Raw genomic sequence first — 27,917 nt, 5'->3', positions numbered from 1 at the left:
GCCCCGATGCTCAAAAGTCACCATTAAATACCAAATGCATCTATAACCGCGGTTGAAAAGACTGATTTTGAAATACTACTACTACTACTATTTAGCATTTTTATAGCGCTACAAGGCGTACACAGCGCTACATAAACATAGAAGAAAGACAGTCCCTGCTCAAAGAGCTTACAATCTAATAGACAAAAAATAAAGCAAGCAAATCAAATCAATTAATGTGTACAGGAAGGAGGAGAGGAGGGTAGGTGGAGGCGAGTGGTTACAAGTGGTTACGAGTCAAAAGCAATGTTAAAGAGGTGGGCTTTCAGTCTAGATTTAAAGGTGGCCAAGGATGGGGCAAGACGTAGGGACTCAGGAAGTTTATTCCAGGCGTAGGGTGCAGCGAGACAGAAGGCGCAAAGTCTGGAGTTGGCAGTAGTGGAGAAGGGAACAGATAAGAAGGATTTATCCATGGAGCGGAGTGCACGGGAAGGGGTGTAGGGAAGGACGAGTGTGGAGAGATACTGGGGAAATAGCAGTTAATGCTCAAAGAAAATCCCATGAAAATGAGATGCACGGAAATTCTGCAAGCAGTTCGGTAGGGAAAGCGCTTTACACTTGCGCAGAACAGTTTCTCAGTAAGCGTCGATGTTCTAGGCATGCTTAAGAAAAAAAAAGTGACAACTTTGTCATAGGTGTGTGTCCAGTGACGTCAAATGGAGTGTCCTATTTTTCTCCCCAATAACTTTTTAACGCTAATGTTACATGCGGGACACACACACATATACCCCTGGATTCTGTATAGCATGACCAAAATTACGCACGCAAACCTTTATGCGCACAAACTGCTAGGTGTATTCTGTAAAGTGGAGAGCGTAAATTCTAATGCATGCTGCTAAGAAGGGGGTGTGGCCATGGATGTGGAATGGGCAGACTGTGGGCGCTCTGAAAATCAACGCACATGATTAGAGAATACACCTGCTCCGCGTCTAACATAGGTTCCGGTATTTACATAAAATTTGACTTGGCGTAAATAGACGCACCTAGCGTTAGGCACTGGCATGGCCACTAGGCGTATTCTATAAACTGTGCCTAAATCTAGGCGCAGTTTACAGAATACGCCTAATTGGAAATATTTTCAGCGCCAATTTTTCTGGTACCATATATATAGAATCTAGTCCATAATACATACACATGATGTATTTCACACATACGTGTAGATACTATTAAAAAAATGCAAGCAGACTGCTCCACCGAGAGTCGCTCTCATGAAACGACACCTCCAGACCGGCGGAAAATTTTTTGTACATTAAAGTTAGACATTCCTTTCTGTGCATTGCATGGAATGCTCATTTTTGTTATAATATATTGGATTATCGGTAGCTGTTAGCACAAACGGTAAAAGCAACACAGAACCTCTTTGAGCATTAGACGCTGAATAATGTATGCGCTAGGCTTGAACTGATCTGAATCAAGCACGGTAAGCTTTGAGCATCGGGCCTTAGAGAGGAAGCGCTCTGTAAATTTCCGTCTGTCTGGGCTTCTGGAAGGCTGGCTTAGGCGATCTCCAGTTACTGCACACCGTCCCACCTTGCTGAGTGGCTGCAGTGTGTGTGTCTGCTGCCTGCAGAGCCTTACACACTGTAATTAGAGTCGGGGATTCCTGGGGCTGGCTGCAGTTTGTTGACAAAAGTGGATGAATGAGTTGGACGAATACCAGCCCCTGCTCACTGGGGAGACAGATGCGCGTTTGCGAGCGCTGGAGAACGACAGCAACTGCAGGACGCTGGACAACGTGCTGAACATCCAGTCAAGTCCTTATTTCACTTGGTAGTTTCAGCTTAATTTCAGAGGACGCCCAGGGACTCTCAGGCTGCAGCGCCCTCTGCACAGTTCAGTGAAATAGTCGTCAGTCTATGGAAGGGACGACTTTCACACCCAAAGACTCCTTATCTAACCCAGGACTTTTATTGCTCTGGAACTGCTTTAAGAAGAAGGTAAGGACACATTTATCTGCAGTTTTTAATTCCTTTCATTCATACAGTTTCAGCTGATGGTAAAATCCCTCATTAGAAAGTGTCTGTTTTTTTTTATTTGTAGCATTTGTAGCAATTTCTGCTTGGAGTTGTCCTGTAATACACATGGATGTGGCTCTCACTACACGTATGTGCATGCCTGATGCTTGTGTGGCTATGATCTATGCACATGGACATTTAACTGTGTAACATGTATGTTTGTTATAGACTGTCCTGTACTGGGCAGCATTGGAATAACTGCTACTGCTCTTCAAAGCTGAATGAGAGGATGGAAAAGTTGCATAATCCGATGGGGCACTTCAGTGAGGTTCTGTGTAATTCCCCAGGAATTTTCTGAGCCACTGATGTAACTTAACATTATCATATCAGAGCCCAGTTGAAAGGAGGAAAGGAATTCTTCTATCTATGGACATTTTTTTCCCCTGTAGTGTATTACAGCAGATGCAGGATATTCACTAAATAAAACTGGAGTTTAGTTTTTGTTTTTAAATTACCGCCTTTCAAATGGAGTGATGAATTCTATACAGGCAACTCGTAAATTTTATGTATGTATTTTTTATTTTATTTGTTGCATTTGTATCCCACATTTTCCCACCTATTTGCAGGCTCAATGTGGCTTACATAGTACCGTGATGGTGAACGCAAATTCCGGTATGACAGAGGTATTTAGACTATGATATGTTCCTGTTGCTCCAACAGACAACCCCCTCCAAAGGATTTCATGTGATAGACCCCTAATTCTATAAAGGTTGCTAAAATTGTGCGTGCAAATTTGGGTTCACGCAATTTATTTGAATAACGAGCTAATTAGTAGTGATAATTGGCTTGTTAACCAATTACTGGCACTAATTAGATTTAATTGAAATATACATATGTAAATTTAGGTGCGGGATCCGCGTCTAAATTTTATGCATGAGTTCAAAAAAAGGGGTGTAGGAATCAGATGGTCATGGGCGGAATGGGGGTGATTCTAACTTTTATGTGCATTGTTATAGAATGAGGGGGGAGACGCAGCTAATTTAAGTGCATACATTTGAACCATGTTTCAGTTGGCACCAATGGCTGCACCTATAGTCAGCTGTGATTCCCAGGCATAAGCGCTGTTCTATAAACTGTGCCTAACTTTATAGAATAGCACTTTTATTTTTGATGGTAGCATGTCCCAGCTCTGGGGGGGTTAATTACACTAGTGTGTATCAGGAAACTTAGCAGGAAAAGTTTTTACTTATAGGGGATTTCTGGGAGAGAGAACAAGGTGAAGTTTATCCTGGTTTCACTTCAGGCAAGGTTTGCATGTTTCCTATCGGTTATGGCAAACGTCTGATGCTATTTTTCCTAAATGTCAAAGTAAGCCAAACGTCAGTGGGAAACTTTCATGGATTTGCCACAGTGACAAATTTTCAACAATTCTTTTCCAGAAAAGGAGGCATTATTTTGCAATTAGGTGGAGGATTCGGAGTGGTTTTTAAGGCATTTCTGTTGATGCTGGGAGGTAGAAATACTGTTCCATTTCCTGGGTCTACAAATACCTTATGGTATATGCTTAGGGAAGCAGTCAAACATTTTAAATTTAGTAGGATTTATTTACCGCCTTCCTGAAAAAATTCACCCAAGGTGATGCGCAGCAAGAATAAGCTGAACATAGGCAACAGACGATTACAGCTGTAAAAATATTCAAATAACAGTCCATAGTATGGCACAGTCTGCGACTTAAATTGTCACCTTGCTCTGTACAGTCTTTACTGTGCCTTTTGTATCCCCTTTCCTCCCTCATTGCAGCATCTGTGCACACCTTCAGTGAATGAGTAGCCTAGTGGTTAGTACAGTGGGCTGAGGACCTGGGATACTGGGTTCAATTATTCAAACATCAAATTCTTTACTAAAATGCGGATATGCGATTTAGATGCTGGACTCCATCCTTGCAATATGTTCAGGGCAGAGCAATGAGTATATTGCAAGGACGGAGTCTAGCTTAGGTGTATTTTCAAAGCACTTAGACTTACCAAGTTATGTGGTAACCTATACAACTTTGTAAGTCATAGTGCTTTGATAATGAGACCCTCTGACGCTATGATGCCGCTTACTGCAAAACTGCTGGCCGCTGGAGGTAGAAGGACCAGTTGGGAACCTCTAAAGATAAGTTTCCCTCTTATTTCCTGTGAAGGTTTTTTTCAGAATTGCATTTATAATTGTGGAGGGTTTTTTTGCCAATAAAGTAAATACATAAGTCAATTCAATATACATGATGAGTTCTTGAAAGACTTCAGTTGAAATTCTGAGGCTTTTTTTCCCCCTCCACTTAAATTCAGTAGTGTGGTGTAATGCCCGTATTTTAATGGAGGATTTGATGGCTGAATAGTTTAATATACTCCACTCAGTTCAGTTCACACTGCAGCATCTTGTGATCCTGGGCAAAGCCACTTAACCCTCCTTTGCTCCAGGTACAAATTTTAGATTGTGAGCCCTCCAGAGACAGAGAAAGTACCTGCGTATTATAAATGAAAACAACTTTATTTATTACATTTGTACCTCGCGCTTTCCCACTCAAAGCAGGTTCAATGTGGCTTACATAGTAATAGGGATTACAAAGTATTGATAGAGAAAATATAAGTATAGCAGAAATAATAAGAGATAGGTAGGTAGAAATGGGCAAGGGTGAAGGGAGTAGGAGAGGTATGAGCAAGGGTAGGTGAGCATTGGAGGCGGGAGGGGGTGGGACACGGGATAAGCAAATGGAAATTTGGTGGGAGATGTAGTCTAGGTCATTGTCGTTGTTTCCTGGATATGTGTTGGGTAGATGGGTACATGGGTTATACTACAGAAAGGCAGTATATCAAATCCATGACCCCCTAAAAAAGTGGTATCTCTTGGGTGTCCCAATATCGATTCTCCTCCATCACTGTACAGGGTCTGAAGTGTGCTTGGTTTATCCTATACCCATTGCCAGTTCATGATGTAGTATGACGCTGGGCAGACAGTGAGTATGCCACGTTATCAACATTGGTGGGCACAGGGTAAGCAAGACACTCTGGGCCAGATTCTATATATGATGATTAAAAAATTCAAATGGAAAACATTTCCACTGAAGCGTATTCTATAAGCGGTGCGTAGATTTAGGTGTGGTATATAGAATATACTTGGTATCCTAGCGTCTAAAACTATGCACATCCATTTGCACCAATGAAAACGTGGTGTAAATCCTGGCAAAGATTTAGGTGCAGAGGGCCATGTTCTATAACAATGCGTGCAAATTTTGGAATGGCCACAAAATGCCCATAACCACGCCCCTTTTGCTTGCACACATTAAAATTTAGGTGCAGTGCATTACAGAAAACACTTAGGGAGTTGTGCGCATAAATTCTAATTATTGCCAATTAGTGCTCATTATTGCTTGTTAAGTGTTAACACTGATTGGCTTGTTAAGCCAATTAAATTACGCACATTGTTATAAAACATGCTTCGACTTCGGCACAGAACGCTAGACGCGCTAAATAGAATCCGGGGGGGGGGGGGGGGCTATGGGCTGGATCCAGTAAATGGGGCCAAACGATATTCTACAATGGGCATTGCAGATTTGATGCCCTTTATGTAATAGCACGTAGCACCGGGATCCGCAGCCAACTTTGGCGAAAGGATTTACATCATCTGAAAGCTAGTGTAAACTAGGCGCAGATCTCCATAAGTACATAAGTATTGCCATACTGGGAAAGACCAAAGGTCCATCAAGCCCAGCATCCTGTTTCCTACAGTGGCCAATCCAGCTCACAAATACCTGGCAAGATCCCCAAACAGTACAAAACATTTTATACTGCTTAGCCCAGAAATACTGAATTTTCCGCAAATCCATTTAATAATAGTCTATGGATGTTTCCTTTAGGAAGCCATCCAAACCTTTTTTAAACTCCGCTAAGCTAACCGCCTTTACCACACTCTCTGGCAATGAATTCCAGAGTTTAATTACACGTTGAGTGAAGAAAAAGTTTCTCCGATTTGTTTTAAATTTACTACATTGTAGCTTCATTGCATGCCCCCTAGTCCTAGTATTTTTGGAAAGCGTGGACAGACGCTTCACATCTACCCGTTCAATTCCACTCATTATTTTATAGACCTCTATCATATTTCCCCTCAGCCACCTTTTCTCCAAGCTGAAGAGCCCTAGCCGCTTTAGCCTTTCCTCATAGGGAAGTTGTCCCAGCCCCTTTATCATTTTCGTTGCCCTTCTCTGCACCTTTTCTAATTCCGGTATTCCATGCATCTTTAGTGAACACCCCTGACCAACCCATGGCTCTCCACTGGCTACAACCCTTTTGAATTGCATGCTATAAGATTTCTGTGCAGATCTTTATAGAAGAGTGCCTAGCAAGATGTGCATGCAAATCAATTGAGTGGTGTGTGCAGCATTTGTAGAATCTGGCCATTTATACACAGCGATGTGGGCAAAGCATAAGTATGGCTCACCCAAATCTTGAATAACGATGGTGATGGGGGCACCAGATAAGCAGGACATGCTAAAGACATTGGCCCTGATATTCAGACTGTGGGAGATGGACAGGCTGTCTCTCGTGGTCCGTGCTGAACCTGACTATTCAACGCCGGGCTGTTTCCTGTGACCGGCATTGAATATCTGGGTTTTTTCAGCTGGTTATAGATAACCAGCTAAGTCTGAACATTGACATAGCCAGTTATCTTTAAACTGGCCAAAGATATACCAGGGTTTGACATGACCAAATATGACCACCAAACCCGGTTTAAAAATCAGCAGATAGCTGGTTATATTGTGCGATATAAGCAGCTATCCAACAGTTGCTAACCATGGATATTCAGCAGAGGATAGTCTGTTATGAAATCAGCAGATAGCCAGTTAAGCGCTCTTTAACCGGTCAGCATCCATTCTGACTGGTTAAATAGTTCTAAATATTGAGTGGATTGTGCACTGATGACAGACAAAGGGGTTAGCATGACACACACTAAAGATATGTGCTGAAGGCAAGGCCAGGATGGACATATAGATATTGTGCAGTGATGGAGATAAGGGTAAGTAGGTTATACTGTGGACATCTTTTTAATAGACAAAATGTTTCTAATGTCCAGAGACGTTGTCACCTGTGCTCCAGAGGTTAGCAGACAGTAGTTTATAATATCAAATCCAAAGTAAAGTAGAGTTACACAATGGCCATTATTTCAACGGGTCAATACGGAGCTAATAAAAATGAGAAATAATTGTGCAGATCTAAAATGTGTGACTAATTCTAAATTCTACCCCGGGTTGAGCTCATGGTGCTTAGGTAAGCCTGCCATTGAGATGACACAACTCTAATACTCATGTGTCTTCATGTTTTTCTGTCATTATTTACTAAAACCAATTGCTGAAGTGAGACTAAATTGATAAATGTTTATGTTCCTCCGGGGACATTTCTGTGGGCTGGTCTCCAAAACCATTTGTAAAATGTTAATGTAATGTTCCAGTTAATTGATTCATCACTGAGGGTGATTTTGTTGCTTTTGGACTAAAGGGTGGAAGTTAAGAATAATCCTGAAAGAATGTAGAAGGATAGCATTGAAGCCTAGGGAAAATGAGTGTGGAAGACACTGGCAACCATGACAAGAGGGTGTAACCTTCGGTTAAGGGTGAGTTGGAAAGGAAGATACTTTTCATACACTTAATGTGGGCTATTTTAGTCTATGATGACTTTTTACTGTGTGCAATCATCCATTGAGTTTTCGCCACAGTTTGAGACTTTTCCTCCCTATCCAGTATAGACACTGTTTCACTGCGAGTGTGGTTTTTTTGAGATTATCAACATTATCTGCAGTAGAATTGATCTGTGTGGTGTATTATTCAAAAAATAACTGAACAAGTCAGAACCTGGAGATCGCCCTGACCTAACTTTACACACCCAACTGGTTGCACATGTGAAAAGTAGCATTTTCCCCAAATAAAACCCATGTTGATGGTGAGAATAGTGGAAACCTGAGATCTGCTGAAGATTTTCATACTCCCAGGTTCACTGGGCAGGTGAACTGGTGACTCTTAAGATGTGTCGAGGATGAAGAAAAGATTCCTTTACCCCACTTTTCCACAGTCTGAGGGCCTTTTGTAAGTTTTTGTCCTTGGTCCAGGTTTACAGTATCAGAAAGGACTTACTTGTTCCTCTTTCTTGCTCTTAGCATTAGTCCATGAGATTCCAAAACACCCTTAAATTAGAACTATGGGAAATTTTGCAGTGGATGGAAGCCAAGTACATCTTTCTTTCTGACACTGAGTTTGTACACGTTGTGGGTTAGATTCTATATTTGGTGTCATAAAAATCGGCACTGAAAAATTATGCCTAGGTGTATTCTATAAACTACACCTAATGTTAGGTGTGATTTATAGAATACTCCTAGGGCCCATCTGCGTGGCTAAATCTAGTTGTGAATATTTATGCCAAGTAAAACTTTGCTGTAAATACCGGCAGCTAACTTAGATGCGGAGCAGGTGTATTCTATAACAGCGCGCATAATGTTTAGAACCGCCCATGTCCAGGCCCTCTCTTCAGCAGCACGCATTTGAATTTCCGTGTATCGCTTTACAGAATATGCTTAGCAAGTTGTGCTTGTAAATTCTCCCTGAAGCCATTTAATATCAGTGGCACCATTTTAAAGCCAGTGCCAGCAAGGGGCACAAGCAACTGTGGACTAGACACCAGGGATTTTGCCAGGTGGGCCAGGGAGTCCTTTGCAAGGATAGGGGAAGATTTGGTCATGGGGGGTGGTGTCTATAGGAAGGGGCTTTTGGATCAGCTGGAGCATCAGGAGGGGGGTTTTGGATTTTGAAGGTTCTTCAGAAAGAGGAATTTGTTAGGGGGTATTTGGGGGAAAGGGGTTTCTGATTGGGGGGGGGGGGTTAATCAGCAGCTTCCTTGCCAATTTTCTGACCCTCTTAAAATGTGTCCGGGAGCATTGGACCATGGCTTGTGCCCAATGCTGTTGGCCAAGACAAATAATGCCAATTTTTTGCTGGTGTTATTTTTACAGGAAAATCTCAGCTTGCGATGTTCATGAAAGCTGTATTATTCAATTATTCAGTTGCTTTGAATTTTATTACTGATTATCCCATAGCACCTTAATTTAATGTGTGTTATGGTAATCTAATGGACGCTATTACCCTTGTGACATGTGCTAAAAGTCAGATAATGCATGTTATGGTTGTAGCACATTTTAATAATCTCAGATACCTTTGCAAGGGATGGACAAGCTCAGCAATTGTCCTGGGGATCAAGTATTAAAGGGGTTTTTTTTGTGTGTGTGTGAGGGGGAGGAGATGTTATGAGTCTGCCCTATTGGGTTACTTTGAGTATGCTGTCACATAAGCCCTTAAAGGGGGAGCTGAAAGCAACCTTTGCCCAGAGCATTGTTTTCACCATTGTCTACCCTGGATACCTGTCAGTGAGTGACCAAAAGGAGGTTGTATTGTAATGTAGTGAACTCCTTTAGGGCAATAGTGTAGGCACGTAATGGAGTCTGGATTAGAATTTGAGGTTGAAAAATTAGCAGCACTTAAAAGTACAGATTTGTTTGTTGGAATTCTTTGAAAGGGGGCAGGAAGAATTTAAATGGAGATGCCTTTAGAGACAAGGTAGAAGCTGTCATTGGAGATAGATTAGCTTTCATAATAAGAATCAGATCCTGAATTGGAAAATAGTAGAGTGAGAATGGAAAAGGGTTTCTCATGACCCATTCTTTCTCTAATCCCTCTATTTATCCTCCAAACATACTGGGGTTTGCTCACTTGAAGATTAGTGTGTGGTGGATTGGGAATGGGATTTACTCAGGAACTGCCATGTAGGTGGCAGGAATGTGCATCAGCAGACACACGGTAACCGTCACATACACCAGAACACACAATGAACCAACACATCTCTCCACTGAATTTCACATTCCCTTCACCAGTTCTCCTATCCCCTCTTAATGTTCATCCTTATTAATGGAAGCTAATGTTACAGGTGTGCGGATGTTATAATGCCGTTGTATCGCTCCATGGTGCGACCGCACCTGGAGTATTGTGTTCAGTACTGGTCTCCGTATCTCAAAAAAGATATAGTAGAATTGGAAAAGGTACAGCGAAGGGCGACGAAAATGATAGTGGGGATGGGACGACTTTCCTATGAAGAGAGGCTGAGAAGGCTAGGGCTTTTCAGCTTGGAGAAGAGACGGCTGAGGGGAGATATGATAGAAGTGTATAAAATAATGAGTGGAATGGATCGGGTGGATGTGAAGCGACTGTTCACGCTATCCAAAAATACTAGGACTAGAGGGCATGAGTTGAAGCTACAGTGTGGTAAATTTAAAACGAATCGGAGAAAATTTTTCTTCACCCAACGTGTAATTAGACTCTGGAATTCATTGCCGGAGAACGTGGTACGGGCGGTTAGCTTGACGGAGTTTAAAAAGGGGTTAGATAGATTCCTAAAGGACAAGTCCATAGACCGCTATTAAATGGACTGGAAAAATTCCTCATTTTTAGGTATAACTTGTCTGGAATGTTTTTACGTTTGGGGAGCGTGCCAGGTGCCCTTGACCTGGATTGGCCACTGTCGGTGACAGGATGCTGGGCTAGATGGACCTTTGGTCTTTCCCAGTATGGCACTACTTATGTACTTATGTAAGGTGAAAAGTTGTTTTATTGTCAAGATCATCTTGACCTATTAGGCGGCTATAGTACTGACGTTCTGAATCCGCGACCTTCTTTTTGTAGTGTCAGAAGACTGACTTCCATTTGGATTTATCAGTAGTATCTTTATTCTTGATTGCATGTAAGATCTTGTACAGTCTGAGGCTCCTCTGCTCTCCAAGCCTCTTATCTCTGGGACCTATGTGGGCCTTTGTTGTGTGACTTTTCTTCCTCACGCACAGTACAGGCACAGATTCCTCCTACCTCTTCACCTGCATGGGGCGGATGGTGCCCCCTCTAGTCTTGGAATGGGCTGGCACCATGCAAGTGCATTTTGTTAGCATTTGCAGCAGTGTAACAGTTCATTCCAGTCGATTTCAGCAAATACCTTATCAAAATTTATGTACAGATGTTATCTGATAGATTTAGTGTCAGTCCTCTTAAATCCTTTTGAATATCAACCTTACCTCTTTCAAAATATGGTTCACTTTAGCAGGAACTGCATAAATTGTTTATGCTAAAAACTCGGGGTCAACCTCATGTAACTTTTGGTTGCCATTTTGATATCTGTCAAAAAGTTATGCATTCAGGAGGGCACAGACAGGGAGATATTCTGGGCTGTAGAGCCAGTGGTTAGTTGACTAGGAGGCATATTTTCAAAGCACTTTGGGAGGCTAAGTTCCATAGGTTTCTATGGAACTTTGGGAGGCTAAGTGCTTTGAAAATGAGCCTCTAGTTCTGCTTTTCAACGCTATCCGTGTAACTTTATCCATTAAGAGTACAATTACATTTTCAGCATTTCTACTTAAGATCCAGTGAAACATGACCACTGAACAATGATCTGAAAATGTTTATCATAGCTCATTGTATTTCTTAAGCAGCACATGCGGTAGTGAAATAACACCAAAACCCAGAGCAAGAACATTTTCAAATTCCTTATTTAGTCATGCGGGTCATGCTGCATTTTTTACAGCACAAACTGCAGAAATGGAACTGAGACGACCGATTTAGAAAATCGATCTGATCGGTTAATGCGTAGCGAAGCTGTGCATGCATCACTTTTCCTGAAAGTGCTTTTATGTCGATTCATCTTTCACAGGCAGCTGTTAACAGACAGAGAGCTGTGGAAAATGTATTATAAGGTGGTTACTGGCACAAAGCCGTCATTTCTCCCAAAAAGCGAAGGAGAGACAGCAGCTTTTACCGGTGAGAAAGCTGCAAGGAAGTGGCATGTTATCTGATTGGCATTTAGCAGATATAACACCACACAATTTTAATCCTCAGTACAGCTTACAGCAGCATTTTGGGGTATTGGACCTGATTCTAGCTGACGATGAATTGACTTGCTCAAAGTTATTCGAAAATGATTACACGCAGGACCTTTATCAGGCTTGGCCTTTGTCAAGAAAATAACTCAGAAATCAGTTTGCAAGCAGTTTCTTTACAGTCACAGCAGATGCCATAATGGTATCTTTCTTACCCTGTAGCCCAGTGAGAAGACCAGACCATGTTAGCTAGTGTAAGAGCCAAAAGATGGACTGATGGAAAAAGGGAAATACGTTTGAATTGATAAGTTTTTAAAAACGTGTATTTACATGAATAGTCCTGGTTAAATCTGCAGTTCACAACTTGTTAGTAGTAACTAAGAAGAATTAACTAACTTGTTAGTCTCACTCACACACACAAGGAGTGACACGGCTGCACATACTACAGCAAGACATGTTTATCCACTCCTAGCCTAGCTGAGATAACATTTAACCATCTCTCTGAGCTCATGTGCACCTTTCTTTAAATCAGTCACCTTACTTTATAACTCTTTTTACTCTCATACCTATTTATGTGTTTCATCTTTGCTTATACCCTACACTGTCGATTAAAATCTTCTATTATGTATTGTGTTGACATTGTAAGTACCATGTTTCCCCGAAAATAAGACACTGTCTTATATTAATTTTTTCCCCCAAAAATGCGCTAGGGCTTATTTTCAGGGGCTGTCTTATTTTTCGAGGAAACATCGGGGTTGGCCAGCCCGCCCTCCGTCGCTCCCGGAACTAACCTTAAACACCTCCTTTCACCTTCGCAGCAAGCAGCAGCAGGGCAGGCCACTCCTTCCTTCCATGTCCCGCCCTCGCCTGATGTAACGTCCGCGAGGGCGGGGCACGGAAGGAAAGAGAGGTTTGCCCTGCTGCTGCTTGCTGCGAAGGTGAAAGGAGGCATTTAAGGTTAGTTCCGGGAGCGACGGAAGGTGGGTGGAGAGGGGGGCCCGGCAACTTCGGGTGGGGGGGTGGCCCGGGGGCGGCCTTGTCCGGCTCTCGGTGGCTCTGCTTTCAAACAAAAATTTGCTAGGTCTTACTTTCGGGGAAACAGGGTAGTAAACTATGATAGGGGGGGAGAGGGAGGAGGGGGAGGGGGAATGCACCACCTGTAAAAAAAAAAAAAAATTTCAGCACCCCCCAATCATTTTGAAAAGTTGGCTCCTATGACACAGCCTGCTCTAAAATACATGTGAGATGGATGTCCATTACTGGGAATGTCCAGAATGAACATCCGTTTTACAAACTGAAATGTCTAAATTATAAATGGGGGGGGGGGGGGGAACAAGAGACATGGACGTCTGTGTAGTAGCATTGGAACCTCCATTTAATAAAATGGTTACAGACATCTTGGGGCGAAGTAACCTAATGGTTTAAGCAGCCACCTGAGCTCTAGAAGTTGCTGGTTCAAGTCTCCCTGCAGCTTTTTGTAAATTTTATTTTTTTATTTTTTTATTTCTTATTCTTATTTTTTTTTTAAATTGTGAGCACTACAGGGGCAAAAAGAAAAGAAAACTACTGTGCACTGGCGTAGCAAGGGGGGGGGGGGGCGGGAGGGGCGGTCCGCCCCGGGTGTCAGCTGGGGGGGGTGCTCCCTGCCAGCTCCCCCCCGACCAGCTCCCGCACCCTACCTTTAAAAAGAATATCGGAATCCGAGGCGAGGCGCAGCGCCTCGCGCCTGCCCTGCACGTAAAAGAAATGTGGACCGTCGGGCCTTCCCTCGCTCTATCTGTCCTGCCCTCTGCTGACGCAACTTCCTATTTCCGCAAGGGCGGGACAGACAGAGCGAGAGAAGGCCCGACGGTCCACATTTCTTTTACGTGCAGGGCAGGCGCGAGGCGCTGCGCCTCGCCTCGGATTCCGATATTCTTTTTAAAGGTAGGGTGCGGGAGCTGGTCGGGGGGAGGGGGGTGTCGATGCGCCGAGGGGGGGGATGTTATCGTGCTGCACCTGGGGGGGGGGTGCAACGGCGAACCGCCCCGCCCCGGGTGGCAGCCCCCCTGCTACGCCACTGCTACTGTGACTTCTTATATGTCCATTCAGTGGAGAGTTGCTCAGTCAGAGCATCTTTCTATAACCTGGACATGACAAGTACCAGGTCTAGATAACAGCATCCATCCTTTTAGACATTAGACGTTTCTTCCCCTTCTGTGATCAGTATCAGATATCCATAATTTGGGCCCTCCCTAGTCCCACAACATGACCATTACCCTATGGTCGTACTGTAGTGTCGGATGTCCATATCCTGCCTTTGTAAAATTGGGATTTGGATGTCCATGCAATATTGATGTCTAAATGCCAGTTTTCAGATACCCAAGACACGAATAGAGCTTCTAAAATAATTATCATAGAGCCAGATTTACTTACGTGTGTTAATTGTTTGCACACTTATTAATAATGCATGTCATTCGCATTAACCAACATTAGTGTGCATTAACTTGTGTTTAATGTTTAATAAAGGCTTCATATACTGTCTTTCTTAGAAAAAAACAAAGTGGTCTACAATATTATACGCATCAAAGAAGGAAAGGAACTATAATATCAGACAGGACAGAAAGCGAGAGGAAAACAAAGAATTACTCAAACCCGAGGGCTGGTCTCCTGACCAATCACCTAAAGACTAGAGGGAAAAGCAAAGGATAATAAATGCATTTTGAGGGTCAATTGAAATGAGGTGGATTTGTTCGGTTCTAATATCAGGTGGAAGGGAAGGGCGTTCCAGACAGTTGGAGATCAGATCGGCAGAAAAATTCTCAGTGTCTTGTTGACTCAAGATGAGAGCAAAAAAGGGGTGGGGAAGATAATCGATTAGCATAGAAGGAGCGAAGCAACCAAAAAGGGGCATAAGGGATAATGACAGAAGCAAAGTAAGCAGGAGTACTTAGATGAAGCACCTTGTGAGTTATAGTTGAAATTTTATGTTGGCTACAAAACTGAATTGGCAGCCAATGATATTGAGCCAGGAGAGGAGAAGACCGTTCAAAGTGATGAGTACAAGCTAAAAAGTCTAATAGCAGTATTTTGAACTGTTTGAAGCTTCTGTAGAGAAGAAAGTTGAAGACCAGAAAAGGACGATGTTACAGTAGTCCAGACGAGAAGTGACAACGCATAGAGTAGCATAGCGCAAGAAGAATCATCCAAGTAGTAACAGAAAGAGCAAATAAGTCGTAGAAAGAAAAAACATGACTTAACTGTTGAAGAGATATGACTTGAAAAGGAAAGCTGAAAATCAAGGATGACACCAAGATATTTCATAGTGTCAACTAAGAGTAAGGGAGAACCCCTCAAGGAGTGAACAGTGAATGGGGGAGGGGAGATGCCTAGAGACCCAGAGAACCTTCGTTTTAGAGGGATTCAGAATTAATTTGTGAGAAAGCCAACAGTCTGTTGCCTCCAGACACTTCTGTACGGTGGACACGTCAAGATTGAGGGGGTTCTGGGGGAAGACTAGCAAGATTTCAGTTATACATATGTGTGAGTTATACATATAAAAGCACACCACATGTGATTAAGAGCAGCTAAAGGACTAAGGAAAAGATTAAAGAGGAGACAGCACTGAGCCTTGAGGCACCCCAGAAATCAGGTGGAAGAAATCAGAACTTGAAGAGGGTTAAAAACTTATAACGAACGATCAGAGAGAAAAGAGGAGACCCAATTCAACACGTAGCCGTGATCCCAAAAGTGAAAAATTAACATCTTAATTAATGCATATTTGTAATTCTAGCATTTGATTTAGAATCTACATAGTTTATAGCTATATGAGATATTTGAAACTTACTCCAGCAGGTTGAGCTCTTATCACTTATGAAAACTTGAATGATTGCCGAAAACCCTGAAATACAGATAAACCAGCAGAAAGCTCAGTTGAGTTTCTGGTGCAGTGCCAGAAATTCCAGTAGATATTTGGTTTTAATCTCCCTTTTTCCAGCTAGAGATACTCTGTGGTTATCGTAGGCTGTTTTGAATTCTGTTAACACTTTTGGAGGCAGTGCCATAGAAAGACACGCTAGAGGGTACTGGACTGGTGCCAGGTCTACAGCAAAAAGCCATAACCTAAGACTTAGGGACCTAAAGATGAGGAATGTGCATGGAGATATTTTGGTTCATTTTTTTAACCTTTGCTCAGCTTTTTAGACATTGTCTTGGTTTTGTTTCATAGATTTGTTTTAATAAAAAGTTTTAAACATGTTAGAGGTTTTTAATGCATATTAATTGACTTATCTTATACTAGTTCTCAGGTTAATGTGAGTTAATTGAGGGGGTCTTTTACTAAGGTGTGCTAGCGTTTTTAGCACGTGCTAAATGCTAGAGACGCCCATAGGAACACATTAGTGTTTCAAGTGTTTAGTGTGCGTCTTCATAAAAGACCCCCTCAATGCAGTAATGAATACACATCCTACTAAATATTCATATTTTATTTCGATTTTGCTCACACCTTTTTCAGTAGTAGCTCAAGGTGAGTTACATTCAGGTATTCTGGATATTTCTGTGTCCTAGGAGGGCACTGCAGTGGACTTCAAAAATTGCTCCCAGCAGTAGCGTAGCCACAGGTGGGCCTAGGTGGGCCAGAGCCCACCCACTTAGGGCTCAGGCCCACCCAACAGTAGCACACCTTTAACGGTAGCTGGTGGGGATCCCATGCTCCACCAGCTGAAGACTTTTCCTTAATGGTAGCGAAAACGCTACTCTCCATGATACTGGCACCTGTGCATGCTCAGTTTTCAGCACATGCCTGCTGTAGACTGCCAAGGTGGAAAGAAGGTTTTCCCGCTAGATGGGATATTTTTTTGGTGGTAGTGTGGAGGAAGGGAGAACACTCGGTGCCCACCCACTTCTTGCCTAGGCCCATCCAAAACCTGTTGTCTGGCTACGCCCCTGGCTCCCAGGTACATAGCTCCCTTACCTTGTGTGCTGAGCTCCCTAAATCCCCCCCAAAACCCACTCCCTACAACTGTACACCACTACCATAGCCCTTAGGGATGAAGGAGGGCACCTACATGTGGGTTGTGGGGGGGGGGGGGGGGTGGATGGCTACCATTTACCACCACAAGTGTAACATGTAGGGGGTGATGGGCCTGGGTCCACCTGCCTGAAGTGCACTGCACCCACTAAAAACTACTCCAGGGACCTGCATAGTGCTGTGATGGAGCTGGGTATGACATTTGAGGCTGGCAAAAAATGTTTCTTAATTTTGTTTTTTTGGTGGGAGGGGGTTGGTGACCACTGGGGGAGTAAGGGGAGGTGATCCCCAATTCCCTCTGGTGGCCCTCTGGTCAGTTGGGGCACTTTTTGGAGGCTTGGTCGTCAACAAAAAGGGACCAAGTAAAGCCGGCCAAATGCTCATTAGAGCCGGCCTTCTTTTTCCCATTATCGGCCGAAGCTGGCCATCTCTTAACCATGCCCCGTCCCGCCTTCCATACCCTGCTGACACGCCCCCTTAAACTTTGGCCTGCCCTGCGATGGAAAGCAGTTGAAGCCGGCCAAAATCGGCTTTTGATTATACCGATTTGGCCGGGTTTAGGAGATGGCCAGCCATCTCCCGATTTGTGTCGGAAGATGGCCGGCCTTCTCCTTTGAAAATAAGCAGGATAGTCACTTAGGAGCTCTTTTACTAAGCCGTGTAAGCGCCTACGCGTGCCCAACACGTGCCAAAATAGAGTTACCGTCCGACTACTGCGTGGCTCTTTCGATAATTTCAGTTTTGGTGCGCATCCACTACACACATCTGAAACATATTTTTTATTTTCTGGCACGCATAATGGACGCACGCCAAGTGGCATTTGGTGCACGTAGGTCATTATCACCTAGTTACCGCGCGAGTCTTAACTGCTAAGTCAATGGCTGGTGGTAAGGTCTCATTTTGCCACACGCCTATTTTCGACAAAAATTTAAATAGGCCTTTTTTTAGAGGCGCGCTAAAAATGTATCGGCACAAGCAGAAAACCTGCACCTACATTACCGGAAACCATTTTTAGCACACTTTTGTAAAAGGACCCCTTAGTAAAAGAAATATTACACAGTTGCCAGTGGGCTGTTTTTGACTACAGTTTAATAGTGAAATTTCAGCAAAAAGAGCTATTTCTTGTGAATAATTCACTAGGGAAGAGCTGTCACTTTCTGGCGTTTTTTTCACTTCTGAGGTTTAAGTCTTTAGCTGTCCACATTTGTTAAGTTTGAAATCTGTCTGGAATCTGGCACAGACTTTTGTATAACGCTGCTCGCTGGACACACCTGCCGCTTGGCCTTCAAGAAGATTCTATGGAAGTTGTGAATCAGCTTTAATCGGCACAGCAGTGGGAGGAGGGATTCTGGGTGGAAAGCAAAAACAGGACACGCCAACATAGGATAGCTCTGAAGGGGCTCTTGACTCCTGCTTTGCTGCTCATACAAGTGATTCATGTCTTGGCCAGAACCTTCCTTGTGCAGGGCACAGGGATAAACTGTAGACCAAGTCGGACCTGCAAGAGATTTTTAAAAAAACTTGGTGTTATCTGAGTTCCGCTTTTATTTCCTAGTTCTAGTCCTGTTGCACTGAAGTTTTTGCTGATCAGAATTTGTATAAATAGACATGGTGAAGCCTTTCTTCCTCCTCCTCACTGCGGTAAAAGATTTAACTTTGGCCAAAACTCATTTTGTCACTGGACCAGGTGCCCAACCTCACACTGTGATCATGGTGGGTCTTTAAACTAAGATGCATTTCTAATGACCGGACACTGTGGTTGCTGGTGTTGTTGTTTATGTTCCATAGATAAGGAACAAAGGATGTCCCATCAGAACAATCATTCCTTCTGGATTTGGTCACTTAAAAAAATAGATTCAGCTTTCCCAGAAATTCTTGTATCTGTAGCAGTACTTCTGAGAATAAGCAGATGCTGAATGAGATAGCATTTAAGTACATTCTGATATGATGCCATATTTTGGGGCTTCCTTTACAAGCAGTGCCTTTTTGGAGAACCGTTTAATACTCTTGACACCCTTACCTGCCTGTCACCTGTCACAGGTAGGGAGCACTGAGGACTGATGTGCCTTTGCAGCTGAAAGTTTTGCTGTTATTCTTGGGGGATAATTTGATAACCTTTTATACATGTAATGCATGTTTTACATGTAGGAAAAGGCTGTTATGAGTGCATTCATGCATACAGGTGCATGCGTCAAGAAGATCATGCATGCGTTTATGCTAACTAGGAGTAGATGTTGTCAGAAGTGTAATTTGGGTGGTATTGCAAAGGTATTACTAGTATATTGTGAAAGGGGTAAACGTCTACCGCTTACCTTGGGTGCCTGCCTGTCTGCGCCTGGATAAGTGAAGCCAGGGTTCACTGCCCTCAATTCTGCCGTGGGGTTCACTGACTCGGTCCCATCTGGGGTGCCATTGTGAAAGGGGTACACTTCTACCGCTAGGGTGAGGGCGCCACAAGGCGTGCTGCGCCCGAACTGCTGGAACAAACACTGCTGACACAGGAACTCAGGAACAAGATGGATTTATTAGCAGGGGAGTTCAAACCCTTAAACTAGGCTATAATGTCCCTCAGGGTAAGGCCCCCCCAGGCCTTACCCCCCCCCCCCCCCGGTTCAGAAAAATATAAACAAAGAAAAGAATAGGACAGGCAATCCTCAGGCTATAACCTCTCCTGATAGAAAACACAGTCCTTGGAATGCAGTCTTCCCAAACATTCAGTGTTAAGCAGGCCCAAACCCTCAGCAAACATGCAGCTCCCCTAGAGTTCAGGCCCCATAAGGGTTTTTAACTTCTCCCCTTTCCGCAGGACAGTTCACCATCCCACAGTCCATCCAGTCTCCCTGGCTGCTCCTTGGTTCAGGAAACAATACATCGTCCTTAATAGTCTCTGCCCCTGTTCAGAAATAGCCAGCCGCCTGCCCTTTCCTCCATCTTGGATAACTCTTGGGGTAAGTAGGGCGGGCAGTTCCTCCGCATCTCTCAAGGCCTCCTCCTGTACCTTCGGTCTCCCACTCCATGGAGGCTGCTCTAGGGCTGGACTCTTCCCTTCCTCTACATACTCCATGGCCTCTCTTTCCTCATATGTCTCTCCTTTTTTCTCTCATGACCCAAAGCCCTCCAGGAAGTCTTCCCCCCCTCCCCCGTGTCTCACAGCTGGGGGGAATCATATATTGACGGTGAAGCCAGGGAAACTGAGCTTCATCCTTCCATCTCCCTCTAGTGGGGGAAGGAGTACCTAGCTCACCCGGCCTCAAGCCCATGCTCCCCCTGCTGGGCATGGAGAGACCTTCCCCTTTTTCCGGATTTCCCTCTTCTCTGCCTCTTGCAAGGTCTTCTGGGACCTGTAGTTCAAGACTCAACTGCTTCTTTGGGGAATACAGAATGTCAGCCTTGTCACAATATGTATTTGTGTATGTTATACAATATATATTATCTACACAAATTATTGGGCCCTTTTACTAAGAAAAATGGCCTGCGCTGGTGTAGATGCGTGTATTGGATGTACGCAGGTCCATTTTTGTGCTTGCAAAAAAGTCCCCTTTTTTGCTGAAAATGGACGTACGGCAAAATTAAAATCAGCGCGCGGCCATTTTGGGCCTGGGACCTTACCCGCTACCCATTGACTTAGCAGTAAGGTTTCACGCATTAACCGGGTGGTAATCGTCAGCGCACATACACTGCCGATTATCGCCCGGTTAGTGCCATGTGGTAGAAAATAGAAATTCTTTTCTGCCGTGTGTTTTGGACACAGGTAGAAATTAGAATTACTGCCAGGGGTACACAGTAGCTGGGCGGTAGTTGTAATTTGACACAAGTTGTACGCGTGTAGGTGCCTACACATCTTAGTAAAAGGGGCCCTAAATGCAGACACCACACCTGTCTTCACGTTTGGCAGAATTATTTTGGAAGCCTATTTTAATAAAGGAACACATATTGGGGGAAATTCTAGATATGTCACCTTAAAAATCCATGCCGTAAAACCACACGCTTAGCGTGATTCTATAAACAACGCCTAAAGTTAGGTGTAGCTTATAGAATACGCTTACATGCCATTCTTGCTCCTAAAATTTAGGTGTACCCATTTAGGCCATCTAAAATCAAGCCTAAATACCTGCGCCTAAGTTAGGCGCAGATCAAGTGTATTCCATAATATTGCGCATAGTTTTATGAAACACCCACAACCCACCCATTCCATGGCCATGCCCCCTTTTTGAATAGAATTTATGCACACCACGTTATAGAATACGCCCAGAAAGTTGTGCATGTAAATTGTAATTGCCAATTAGTGCTGCTAATTGGTTAAGTACCAATTATCCACGCTGATTGATTTGTTAATGAAGTTGTGTGTGTGATTTAGCTATGTGGCCAAATTAGTATGCCCAACCAACTTAAGGCACTATATATAGAATTTGGGGGATTCCTTGCATAAAATATATGCGTTTTAAAAATGTTACTACCCCATTTCAAAATTCCCCCGTTGAGAATACTGTAAAGTCATAAGAACATAAGCATTGCCATACTGGGACACAGTGGTGAACCTAGGTCGGCTGCCACCCAGAGCGGATCGCCGCTGTGCACCCGCCCCCCCCCCCCCCCCGGGTGCAGCGGCATCTGTCCCCCCAGGGTGCAGCACGATGCCCTCTCCCTGGAGCATCAAGCGCACCCCTGGTGCATTCTTGGCTGCTGGAGGGTGCAGAGAGCACCCTCCAGCAGCGTGCACCTGGGGCAGACCGCCCCCACCGCCCCGCCCTTGCTACGCCACTGCTGGGACAGACTGAAGGTCCATCAAGCCCAGTATCCTGCTTCCAACAGTGGCCAATCCAGGACACAAGTGCCTGGCAGGATCCCAGAACAGTAAAACAGATTTTAAGGAAGCCCAAGGAATTACCTGAGGGAATATAACTTTGGCATTACTCTAGTTGAAGTGTATGCCATCTGCATAGTCCATTTATGATGTAGGATGGGATGAGGAGAGGGGGTGAAATGAAAAAAAAAAAGGATTAATGGCATGGAAATAATTTAAAGTTTATGCATGTTATAAGAAGGAAGCTTTTAATAGGACTGGGAGATCCAAGTAAAGTTAATTAATTGATTTATTTGGCGCCATTGGGTATAAAATTAAAATTATATTAAAAGAAATTGGAATTAAATTAAATACATTTAAGAAGAGGTTTGGGAAATTTAATGTGGAATTTAATTAAGGGTATTGGGAGGTGAGCTGAGAAGGAAAGGGTTAATTGGAGCTGGGATGTGATTGGAATTCTGGGAAGGAGGAAATAAAACATTGAGGATGAGGAGATATTCTGTGATGAAGGGCTAGAGCGGTGGGTGGTTGGAACGGGAACGTGGGGGTGTTAAATTTGATCATTTTGTTTCCATCCAGCCCGCCCCTTTTGGGGGGTTATTAGTTTCATTTTTGAATTTTGCTGGGGATTATGTGTTTAATAGTCTTGTTTTTTGATGTGTTTGTATTGGTGGGATTGTTTCTTTTGGGTTGGGGTTAGGGGGTCACAGCAGCAGGAAAAGACAGTGAACAATTGGCAAACGACCTGCGTTTCTGATATGAATTACTATTTTCTTTGTGGTTTGAAATACTTCTGTGTGAGACGTCCACAAGCCGAGTCAGGCCTCGTTGACACCACAGGTCTCACTGGAATAGAGACGATGAATAACTAAATATATTTTATTTATTCGTTACATTTGTATCCCACATTTTCCCACCTATTTGTAGGCTCAATGTGGCTTACATAGTACCGTAATGGCGTTCGCCAAGTCGGTTGATGGCAAATACAATGTTGTATTGTGGTGGAATGCGGTAGGTGTGTATCAGGCAACTTGAGGGTCGAAGGGAATGAAGATTGTATATTGTCCAGTACGATCATTGGTAATGCTATGTTGTTAGGTGTGGGGGTTTACGGTAGATTGGTGGGCTAAGCCTTTTTGAAGAGGTTGGTTTTTAGTGATTTCCTGAAGTTTAGATGGTCATAGATTGTTTTCATGGCTTATGGAATTTGTGCAGCTAGTTCGGTGCCAATTAGTAACTTAGATGGCAAAGTCATTTGAAGATCACTTGTTAACTAGTAGTTTGTAATTTATTTTTTGATTGGTTGATATTGAAATAAAGCTGTGGCCAAGTTTTCTTCCATGAAAGATAGCAGTTGTGTGGTTCAGTTTGCAAGTACTGAATTGGATGCGAGTGCCAGTATTATGCTGCTTATCCTAGAAATAAGCAGTGGATTTTCCCCAAGTCCATCTTAATAATGGCTTATGGACTTTTCTTTTGAGAAATTATCCAAACCTTTTTTAAAACCCGCTAAGCTAACTGCTTTCACCACATTCTTTGGCAATAAATTCCACTTTGAGTAAATAAATATTTTCTCTGGTTTGTTTTAAATTTACTACTTAGTAGCTTCATTACGTGCCCCCTAGTCCTAGTATTTTTGGAAAGAGTAAACAAGTAATTCAAGTCTATCTGTTATCCACTCTGTATTTTATACACCTCTATCATATCTCCCCTCAGCTGTCTCTTCTCCAAGCTGAAAGCCCTTCAAAAGCTAATCAAAAAATGTATTTAGTCCAATAAAAAAGGTATCATCTTATATTTTTTTATTCTATATATTATCTTTAAAAATGGACTAACATAGCGCTTCTATAGACATGTCCCTCTGTTATAAAATTACCCTTGGCTCTCGCATGTGAAATGGAACAGATATCAAAAGTTTCTTTCCTTATCCTGAATGAACACACAAGATTTCTGTTTACAGGTAGAAGGGTAAACATTGGTCCAGACAGGCATCTCACAAATGAAGTGTTCATTCGGTCTGAAGTATGCATAGCCTGGAGGCACTGGAATCTTACTCCAATTATCTATTCATTTCGAAAGAATGCACGCTGGAATATAAATACTGGAAAACAGATCTAAGCAAGATGGATAAACCAATGCCACACCTGAGAAAAGCAGCATCAAAGATTAATGCCACGATAGGCACGTTTTCATTTCATTTCTCAGGGGTTCCACCCATTGCCCTTACCTAGGGTTACCATTTCTCTGGATTTCCCCGGACATGTCCTCTTTTTGAGGGCATGTCTGGGGCGTCCGGAGGGTTTTGCCCGCACGCACGTTTGTCCGGATTTCTGGACAAGCGTGCGGGAGGGCGTGCATGCGGGAGGTCGTGCGTGCGGTTTACAATCCATCGGCGCTGTGGCTCTCCCCTCCCCTTCCTTACCATCTTCCCTGGTGGTCTAGTGACATCTTCAGGGCAGGAAAGAGCCCCCTCTTTCCTGCCCGGAGCGCTGCCTTGCCCATCCTTCTTCTCGGTCTCGGCTGGGGATTCAAAATGGCCGCCGAGAGTAGAAGTCTCGTAAGGCCGCTTCAACTCTCAGCAGCCATTTTGAATCCCCAGCCGAGACCGAGAAGGATGTAGGCAAGGGCAGGCAGCGCTCCGGGCAGGAAAGAGGGGGCTTTTTCCTGCCCCGAAGATGTCACTAGACCACCAGGGAAAATAGTAAGGAAGGGGAAGGGAGGGGAGCATGTGATGGGGGGAGGGGAGTATGTGATGGGGGGGGGGGTGCGGGGGAGGGGACTATGTGATGGGGGAGGGGAAAGGGGGTGGAATGAGGATCCGAAAGGGGCGTGGCAGTGGGCATGGCGGGGGCGGGCGGGGGTGTGACTTGTGCCCTCTTTTTCAGAGGACACAAAATGGTAACCCTAGCCCTTACCTTCTTTCACTTAGAAGTTTCTCCAGGTACCAATTTTGCCAAAATAATGCCTGAACAGTAAGGTCAAGTATGGTCAAGATGTTCTTGAGATGCAGCATCTTCTAACGGCCACCTGCATTCAGGGCAGGATTCAGATATACACAACTAGACATTGCCTAGGGTGCAGAAGTTTAGAAAGAACCTTTTCAAATATCTAATTCAGTGGCTCTCAAAGAAAATGTTTTTCATGACATGTCAACTTCTGCTAGAAGGTGGGGTGGGGGAAGATATCGATTTTTAATTTTCAGCCCTGTGAATTGTTTTCTAGTTGGCAGGATGAGTCGTCAGGCAGCAGCTTCTTACCTTTTGCTTCTTCCTCTGCTGGTTTTCCTCCTCAGTCAAGGGTCTGTTTGTGGGATCTTTAAAATGTGTTTATACATTTGATTGCCTGGGGACCACTGAAGGCTTAATCTTGCATTTACTACTCTTTCTACTTATCATTTCTATAGAGCTAGTACATATACACAGCACTGTACACTACACAGAAATAGGAATGAAAACTCATATGTAGCAGATTTTAAGCTTAAAAAACATGAAATTAACCGAGATTTCCTGGGAGAAATCCATCAAAAATTATTCCGTGGATCTGCATTTATTACTGGGGGTTTTTTTTTTCATTTTTAACTGTATTTTTTTAAAATAACAAAATTCACATGTGGTTACGTAAACATTAATCCCTCCCCCCCATAATCATGAATCTCCAATGAAAACATCAATTACATTCTTCTCATATTCACTCCATATTAACACCCAAACCTATCTCCCCACGTCCTTTCCTCTAACATAACTCACTGTGTTCATCTCTTGTACCAGCTCTGATACCTCAAAAAGTCCCGTTTCCCATGCATAATGCACCAACTCAAACTCAGGCTTCGTATCCTTAGCCAAATATATAACTTTGGTGTGTATCATGGTTTCTGGTCCCTGTCTTTTCATTCCTTTCTTGGCTGCCAGTACGGTAATAGTCACCAAATATTTAGATTTTTTTTTAAAGATATTTTTATTGAGCCTCAGAACTTTGGCTAGCTACATGCATATCAGTGACTTCAAGTGTAGCGTTGCCCATTCCTCAAAGGTCTGTTTTATCTTTTGTTACATCTTCTCAATTTCACAAATCCAAAGGAAATCTTTAATGACTCATTGTTCATATAATATTGTTAAAATAATTAAGGTGTGGGACTTAGCTTGCAAAGCATTTCTTTCAGTACTGCAAATTGGATCCTCTGCCAACATGGCCAGGTTTTGAATACTTCGTCAGGGTAGGCGTCTGTCTCAGAACACTGTATTATTACTTCTTCACAGCAGTACAATGGTGGCGGCTTCTACATATACAGCATTATGAGACGGATATCCAGTGCATTTGTTATTGCAAAAAAGGTGCCGGTACTCAAATGCTAGGCCATCCTTCAGGGGTGGGGTGATCACTGAGGGACCCATCCCCACAATAGCCAGGTCCCCTGCAACCAGTCACAGAATATATGACAGGACAGAATTGGTGTGTAGAGCCTGAGCTCTTTCATTAAAACTTGGAGTCCTTGGGTCAATTTTAGCAGACAATGGAAAAGGTGCCGGTACTCAAATGTTAGGCCACCCTTCAGGAGTGGGGTGATCACTGAGGGACCCACCCCCACAATAGCCAGGTCCCCTGTAACCAGTCACAGAATCTATGACAAGGCAGAATTGGTGTGTAGAGCCTGAGCTCTTTCATTAAAACTTGGGGACCCTGGGTCAATATTAGCAGACAATGGAAAAGGTACCGGTACTCAGTACCCCCAAGTAGTACCCCCTCAAAAAAAGCCCTGCAGATATCTACCCTGATGAAGCATTCGAAACCTGGCACTCATTAAAATTTGCATGCATCTGGCTGTGGGTATCATGCCTAACTCTACTAGTACATAACTTAAAGGGCAGTGTGGCCATGGGCTCGTCAGGGGTGTTCTGAAAAGTTGGCATGTAGTTATAGGATACAACCTTAGCACATCTGACTTGGGTGCTAGCATAAGGCACCCAAATTAGGGGTGGGAATCAGCACCATGCAATTCTATGTAGGGTGCGCGTCCTTTATAGAATTGCACACAGCGCTTAATTAATTCCAGGGCTAAATTTTGAGCACTGTTTTGTTTATTTGGATTTTGCTCACACCTTTATCAGTAGTAGCTCAAGGTGAGTTACATTCAGGTACACTGGATATTTCTCTGTCCCAGGAGGGCTCACAATCAGGGGCGTAGCCACGGGTGGGCCTGGACGGGCCCAGGCCCAGCCACTTTTGCTCCAGGCCCGCCCTGCCTCTTCTGCCCGCTCTCCCCGTCCGCGTGGTCTGCTCACTTTTACTGCCCTGAAGCGCCGTTCTCCCTCCAGCACCGGCGATTCTTATAGCCAGCCTACTCTGCAACTTCCTGCGTCCCACCTTTGCGGAAAACAGGAAGTTGCAGAGTAGGCGGGACACGCCTGAGAAGAGGCTCTGACGACGCTCGCTGGCAGAAGGCTGGCTATGGGAATCGCCGGAGCTAGAGGGAGAACGGTGCTTCAGGTCAGTAAAAATGACCAGAACTGACCATGTGCGAGGGGGGGGGGGTAGTGGGTGGAGAGGAAATGCAGCGGCGGCGGCAGGCGGATGGAGAGGAAATGCAGCGGCAGGCGGGGGGTGGTAGCGGGTGGAGAGGAAATGCGAGGCCTGTGCCCACCCAGTCCACCTCCAGGCCCATCTAAAAATTGAACTCTGGCTACACTACTGTCACAATCTAAGTTTGTACCTGAGGCAATGGAGGGTTAAGTGACTTGCCCAAGATCACAAGGCGCAGCAGTGGGATTTGAACCGGCCACCTCTGGATTGCAAGACCAGTGCTCTAACCACTAGGCGACTCCTCCACTTTGCTAGAGTGCTCTCCTTTATGTAGAGCTAATGAAATCCAGCGTGAATCTTGTAACTGCAAAGTCCCTTGGAATTCTTGTTTTTTGATAGCTTTGCCCTTTAAAAGAAGTTTAATAGACTAATTTGATAAACGTTATTATTGCAAAATAGTTTTGTACAGAAATAGAGGGTAACAAACAAAACGTGCCTTTCTTATTGGGCTCCACTGGACTCTGACAGCTCATGCTAACAAACACACAGTTTTCCTTCTATGGTAATCTTTTACCAGGGATGAAATATACGCTTGTCCTGAAGGGCTCCTCTGGACCAATTTCCAAAAGCCATTTAAAACGTTAATTGGTTCTTT

The 27,917-nt window shown here is 43.8% G+C and overlaps 1 protein-coding gene across 1 annotated transcript in view; it reads left to right on the top strand.

Annotated features, from left to right (window-relative positions):
- The first annotated feature begins 1,583 nt into the window (after window positions 1-1,583).
- Window positions 1,584-27,917, top strand: part of SEMA3D (semaphorin 3D) — a 259,118-nt gene continuing 232,784 nt past the window's right edge. Inside the window, exon 1 of the mRNA XM_030216329.1 lies at window positions 1,584-1,976. The gene's annotated coding sequence lies outside the window, so the exon portion shown is untranslated. The remainder of the gene's footprint in view (window positions 1,977-27,917) is intronic.

Source organism: Microcaecilia unicolor, chromosome 10, assembly GCF_901765095.1.
Source record: "Microcaecilia unicolor chromosome 10, aMicUni1.1, whole genome shotgun sequence".
Classification (NCBI taxonomy): domain Eukaryota; kingdom Metazoa; phylum Chordata; class Amphibia; order Gymnophiona; family Siphonopidae; genus Microcaecilia; species Microcaecilia unicolor.
Note: the sequence above shows the minus strand (reverse complement) of the source record. Positions and strands in the feature narration are given on the sequence as shown.